Genomic DNA, 7,237 nt, shown 5'->3' on the forward strand with positions numbered 1-7,237 from the left:
GAGCTCCTTCTGCAGGACCGGGAGAAGTCGCGCACTTTCAATGGGGTAGCTTTGGAAAATGTTTCAAAAGGTGGGGTCTGAAGACGGGAGTCTGAGACTCCCTAGAGTAAGAGACGTGGGAGTGAAGAGGACCAGCCGTCCGCGGCCAGCCCGACCCTGCGCTGCTCCCAGCGTGGGGAGAAACAAAATGCCACCTAGAATTCCGAAGACCGCAGACGGCAGGAACCGGCCCTTTGCTAGTTAGCGTAAGGACAGTTCACCTAAATCGGGGGAAACCGTCCCAGTAGAACGTTCCCAGGCAGGCACCGCACCGGGGAAGACAGACCAAGACAAAGTTAAGGTGGCCTCCCGAGTGGGCGGCCTCAGAGCTCTTCCCCAGAACATCTGGAACCTCCGCGTGCAGAACCTGGCGCCTTATACCTTCCCACCCCGCGGAACGGCAAAAGCAGCCGGTGTATGCTTAGTCGGAATATGTCGTTTTCCCGGTTTGTTCCATGCCACAGAATCGCCCCACCCTGTCTGGGTGGGCACTGGGAGGGAACTTCCTTAGCACTTTCGGAGGTGGAGTTAATGAGACGCAGCTGGTATGATGGAAAATGCACCCGGCCTGGCTAGGAAACCTGGGACTTAGGCCCTGCCCTGCTGGTGACATGGGATAACAGAGGAATACCCAGCCCTGAGATTTTGGTTTCTGTAGCTGTAAAATTAAAGGGCTGCCTACATTTCTGCGGTCCTTTGCATTGCTACAAACATGTCTTTGGAGTCTGTTAATCACCAGGACCCAAGCCCATTCCTTTTCCAACCTTACTTAGGTTGAAAGGGGCATTGAAGTTGTAAAAGAAGACATTGTCCCAAGTTACTTCAATGTCTCTCTGACAACTCAGACGAAAATTCGATTCCTCTTAGGGAACTGGAAACCAAAACAAAGTGGGCCCACTGTGAAATTCAGGCTAGAGGGACCAGCAGTTAGCGTAATGGCTATGTTGTTGAATTGACGTAGTCAACCGCGGTTCGAGTCCCGGACCCAGTGGCTTAAAACATGCTGGGCGTGTATGCATGCGTGCATGCCCAAGATCCCGAAAGGAGAATGGAGGAGAAGGGATTGCAGCGTGGCCATCCCCCCAGGGGGTGATTTCTCGCTTTCTGTCTCTGTCTCTGTCTGTCTGTCTGGCAAGCGCACGTGCCCCCATAGCAAAAACCTCTCAAAAAAGAAAAGAAAGAACTTCAGGCTAGAGAGGACACCAAGTACAATGCAAAACGGATGGAAGGAAAAGACCAGAGGAAATCAGTATCTCAAGTTTTCAAGGAAATGGATGGCTGCATGGATTTGCTAGATTTTTAGAGAAATTATTAGCGAGTGCCTTGATGTATTCCAGGCAGTGTGGAAAGCATTCTGTAATACATGTACCTGCATTATTACGTCCATTTCCTAGATCAGGAATTGAGGCATGAAGAAAGTACTTATCTCAGGCCAGCCAGGTTGCATAGTGGTTAGGGGAGCTGGATCCCACATGGCTGACTGCTGAGTTTGAGTCCAGAACCTGGTAGCTTGAAAAACACACCAAGCACAGGCATGGTTTATACTCAAAATCCTGAGAGAAGAATAGAGAAGGGATTCAGTGTGGTGAACCCCCTCCCCAGGGAGAGGTGCTTTCTCACCCTCACTCTCTGTGTGGCTCTCCATGGAGCTCAAGTGTCCTATAGCAAATTGTAAATAAATAAATACATACAGAAAAATTTTATACTTTGAATACACAGATATTTCTTCCATTTAAAAAAAAAAAAAAAGTACCTATCTCAACGAGGGTTATACAGCTAGTAAATGCTATAATACTCCCCGGCCTGTGTGGCTCAAAGTTCAAATCTCTTCCTCTCTTTGAAATATTTCTTCCTCTCTGAAATTTGAGCAAAACAGCATCAGGATTAAAGATGATGAAATGCCTCAGGTTCTCTGTGTAAGACTAGGGCTCCTGGGGCCAGCAGATGGCATAATGGTTATGTCGCTGGACACCCATGTAGTCAACCATGGTTTGAGTACCAGACCGACTTGGTGCATAGGCGTGCATGGTGCGTAGGTGTGCATGCCCAAAATCCCAAGAGGAGAATGAAAGAGAAGGGACTGCAATGTAGCCATCCCCCTGGGGAGTGATTTCTCGCTTTCTGTGTCTGTCTCTCTGGCTCTTCAGCGAGTGCACACACCTATAGCACAATCTCTCTCTTACAAAAAGGCTGGGCTCCTGCTTTTTCTCGGGAGATGGGAGGCCTCTTGGTGTTTTGTTTTAGTGGAGATAAGGTAAAGTGAGGGTGATGAAATGCTGAGCACAGCGCATTGAAGTGGTTGCGGTGTAGAAAAAGGATAGGACCTGCAGCAAACTCCAGAATTCTGTTTCTTCCTCTCATCAGCCATGTGACTCGAAGCAAGTCACTTTATTTCTAGGCTGAGTTTATTTTTTCAAGCAGAGTGCGATACAGAAGACAGAGCTTGTTGGATTAGTTCATCTGTGAGGTCTTTCCCAGGTCTGAACTTGCATGAACGCTTACTCCTCCAGACAGACAGCATGCCTATGGAGAAGGCTAAGTGATAAAGCTAGCGTGGTGGGGGAGAGGACCTGCTGGCACATCGCCTTCAGATCCAAATGAATGTTAAGAACCTGGTGAATGTTCTCAGCTGAGTGTTCAATGGTAAGTAAAGCAAAGGTTTGGCACTAACCCTGTAGACTCATGTTTCCTATTTAAATAATTTAAGACCCATGAGCGAGAGACAGAAGAGACAGACAGGGAGACAGTGCTCCCAACAGAGTCTTGACTTAGATCTGCCCCCGCTTTCAGCCAGCCCTGATCACAAGCAAGCATACTTCTAGGGCATTCAGAGAGGTCTTCACACGTGAACGGAGAACCTTCCCATTTTGGATTACTTCCCAGAGCATTTTTACTGGAGTTTTACGTGCTTTTTTTTTTTTTTTTGCTATAGGGTGCTTGCGCTCACCAGACAGACAGAGAGAGACAGAAAGTGAGAAATCATCCCCTGGGGGGATGGCCACACCACAATCCCTTCTCCTCCATTCTCCTCTCAGGATCTTGGGCATGCATGCACACGTGCCCGGCGTGAGTTTAAGCTACCTGGTCCAGGACTCAAACCATGGTCGACTACATGGGAGTCCGGCGACATAGCCATTACGCTAACAGCTGGTCCCTTTACGTGCATGTTTTATTAAAAATAAAAATGGGTGAGAAATGGGAAATGCTGTCCAATGGCTACGAAGTTTTAGTTTGAAGGAATAAGACTTGAGATCTCTAACAGAGCAGGGTGACAGAAGTCAATAATAATATATTTCAAAATAACTTAGTAAATTTCAAATTTCACCACCCAAAAATAAGTGATGTCTGCTATATTAATTAGCTTATGTTAATCACCCAATGCTGTATACATGTATCAAAACATACTACCTCATGAATGTATATAATTATCAATTAAAGTAATAAATACAAAATAAATAAAAAATTTTAAGTGCATTATTAATCTAAAAGTCTATGATGTGCATCTGATCAATCACATTTCTTTTTCTTTAGAATAGATCACAGAAAAGCAATACAAACAATATTTTTAAAGTAAAAAGTACAACTTGGGACCTGTTTGTGGCCTCACAGTTAAAGTGACTGGATCTGACATGGCCACATGAGTCCCTGACCCAGCAGCTTGAAAAACATGCCAGTCACGTATGCCTGTGTGCCCAAAATCCCAAAAGGAAGGTGAGATGGAGGAGAAGGGATTGTGATGTGACCATGTCCCATGGGAGGTGTTTTCATGCCCTCCCATACTCCATGAGTACATGAGCCCTCTGGCAAAAACAAAAACAAAAACTTGAAGTGAAAAAAAAACTATTCATTCTCTGGATAAATATATAAAAGCTAGTCATTTAAAGAAGAAAAAAAGCAAAGGCAATCCACTTTCAAAGTCTCTTTTACTCTCAAGTTTCCTTAAGATGCAGCTGGATGAACAGCTAGGCCCTAAACACATCCCTGCACATTTAATTTAAAGCTTCGCAATTTTAGGAACTTGACAATAGCATATTTCCCAGTGCAGTATTTTGTTTTCTGTGCCTGATACAAACTGTAAATATACATTGCTAAGCAGAATCTCATGAGCTTCTTCGAGTCCTCCCACCAATAGTACATTCCTATCATTAATGTATTTATCTTACTCCTTCAAAGACATTGAAATCACTGAAAGCAGAACAAGGTCCCTAATCAGAGAAAACTAGAAAGTAGGCAGTTCTTGTTAGGAAAACTGGTGATCTCTAGGGGTCTTCTACAAATGTAAAGTTAAACACACTCTTTTTTTTTTTTTTTTTTTTAGATTTTTGCGATAGGGCAATTGTGCTCACAGGAGAGAAACAGAGAGAGAGGGAGGGAGAGTAAAAAATCACCCAACAGAGGGATGACCATACCACAATCCCTTCTCCATTCTCTCAGGATTTTGGGCACACATGCACATGTGCCCAGCATGTTTTTCTATTTTAAGAATTATTTTATTGGGACCAGCAGATAACATAATGGTTACATCATTGGATTCTCATATAGTTGACCCCTATTCAAGTTCCGGATTGGGCAATTTAAATTCAAGCTAGGTGCATGTGTATGTGTGCCCAAGATCCTGAAAGGAGAATGGAGGAGAAGGTATTGTGATGTGGCCATCCCCTGTGTCTGGGACTCAAATGGGAAATTGGCCCAGAAAAACATGGGACTCAGCACCTTAACTACCATGCCACTTGTTAGCCTCACACACACATTTTAACCCCCAGCCTGATTCCAATTAGGCAGCTTATAGTAATGGAAAGACATGAAAAGTTTTTCTGAAATACATATCTTTTCTGAATTCCCTGCTCACATATCTTATTCCCTGGGTCTAGAGCAGAGATGAGAAGAGGAAATACATGCATAGCATTTTACTGAGATACAATTCATATTCATTAACAAGCACAAATCTTAAGTGTACATCCAGCTTTAAGGTTTTTTTCAAATGTGTATATCCATTTGACCATCACTTCAGGAAAATTCCTTTGTGTGACTTTTTAGTCAGTGTCACCTTTTTGGGCTGACTTCTATCACAATGGGTTTGTTTTGCTAGTTCTTAAACTTCTGATAAATGGAATCATATGTTATTGAGTTGTCAGAAAAATCATGATGTTTTTTTCTATTTTTCAAAGGTCATTCATTTATATAAAGAACAAAGATCAATCAATGATATATTGCCTGTTTTGTTCAATAACCATTTGCTATCTTTCAGTGAGTTTCATAATTCCTCATTCATAGAAGGAGCTGTCTTTACTAGTGAAAAACTAAACAAGGCATTGAGTTCTAGCCTCGGCTGAGTTGAATGTTATACCACTCAAGGAGTTTGAGCAGAGCGAAACAGGTGGAAGTCTGATGGTGCAAGGTCAGGCGAACATGGGTGAGCACATCCCATCCAAGCTCCAGTCATATTTTTTTCACCCTAACCCCTAACCCTAACCCTAACCCTCAGCTCCTGTAATTTTTTTTTGAGAGTTTTTTTTTTTTTTTTTGCTATAGGGCATGTGTGTTCACTAGAAAGAGAGAGACAGAGAGACAGAAAGCGAGAAATCACCCCCTGGGGGGATGGCCATGCCGCAATCCCTTCTCCTCCATTCTCCTCTGGGATCTTGGGCACGCATGCACACGCGCCCGGCATGAGTTTAAGCCACCGGGTCCGGGACTCGAACTGTGGTTGACTACATGGGAGTCCAGCGACATAGCCATTACGCTAACTGCTGGTCTCCCAACTCCAATAACTTTTGACGAGTGATCAAACTTGTATGTGGTCTCACATTGTCATGATGGGACACAACTCCTTTGTGATCAACATATGCTGGGTCATTTTTGGATGATGAATTTGTTCAAGCTGTCTAATTGCTGACAGTACACATTCAAATCAGTTGTGTGGTTCCTTGGTAGGAGCTCAAAAAACACGACACCTTTTAGATCTCACCACATTGAGAGCATAACCTTCCTCTGATTAATGTCTGCTTTCCGTGTCATTTGAGGTGAATCATCACGTGGGGACCAAGACCATTTGCTCACAACATTATTGTAAACAATCTACCTCTCATCACCAATTATCAGTCGCTACAAAAAAAGAGCATTTTTGTCACATTTAATAAGCATATCGCATGTATATGTGCTGTCAAATGAACTTCTACGAGTTCATGAGAAATCTAAATATTGAGTTTGCTTATGAATCCCAGTTTCTTCAGCTGGTTTAACATTTGAATGATGGATGTTCAATATTTCTGCAATCTCTCGTGTCATGTAACATGGGTTTGACTCGATCAATATCTTTATTTTGTCACCATCAACCTCAGTGGGCCTCCCTGACCGAGGTGTGTCATTGATGTCAAAATCATCACAGAGGGACCAGCAGTTAGCATAATGGCTATGTTGCTGGACTCCCATGTAGTTGACCACAGTTCAAGTCCCAGACCCAATGGTTTAAACTCACGCCGGGCGCATGTGCGTGCATGCCCAAGATCCTGAGAGGAGAATGGAGGAGAAGGGATTGCGGCGTGGCCATCCCCACTGGGGGGTGATTTCTCACTTTCTATCTCTCTGTCTCTCTCTGTCTGTCTGGTGAGCGCACGCGCCCTATAGCAAAAACCGCTCAAAAAAAAATAAAAAAAGAAATCACAGAATTCATGAACAATCATTGGCACCGACATACATTCTCTTATTTATTTTTTTGACAGTTTTCTAACCAACTGAGTTTTATTTGTTGTATAAACCACCTAACATCTTTCAGGTGAAAAAATAGTAAATTTAGGGACCAGCAGTTAGCGTAATGGCTATGTCGCTGGACTCCCACGTAGTCGACCGTGGTTCGAGTCCTGGACCCGGTGGCTTAAACTCACGCCGAGCGCGTGTGCGTGTGTGCCCAAGATCCCGAGAGGAGAATGGAGGAGAAGGGATTGCGGCGTGACCATCCCCCCTGTCGGGCGAGCCCACGTGCCCTATAGCAAAAAAAAAAAAAAAAAAAAAAAAAACTCTACAAAAAAAAACTTTAAAAAAAATTTAAAAATAAAATTAAAAAAATAGTAAATTTAAATAAAGATATTACAAAATGAATTAGAGCCCAATAAAAATTAGCTTTGGGGAGGGAACATAATTCTACACAACTAAGGCAAACATTTTTATAGACCACAGATTAGTTTATTTTTAACACCCA

The sequence above is a fragment of the Tupaia chinensis genome, unplaced genomic scaffold (genome assembly GCF_000334495.1).
Source record: "Tupaia chinensis unplaced genomic scaffold, TupChi_1.0 Scaffold000473_1, whole genome shotgun sequence".
Taxonomy (NCBI): Eukaryota; Metazoa; Chordata; class Mammalia; order Scandentia; family Tupaiidae; genus Tupaia; species Tupaia belangeri.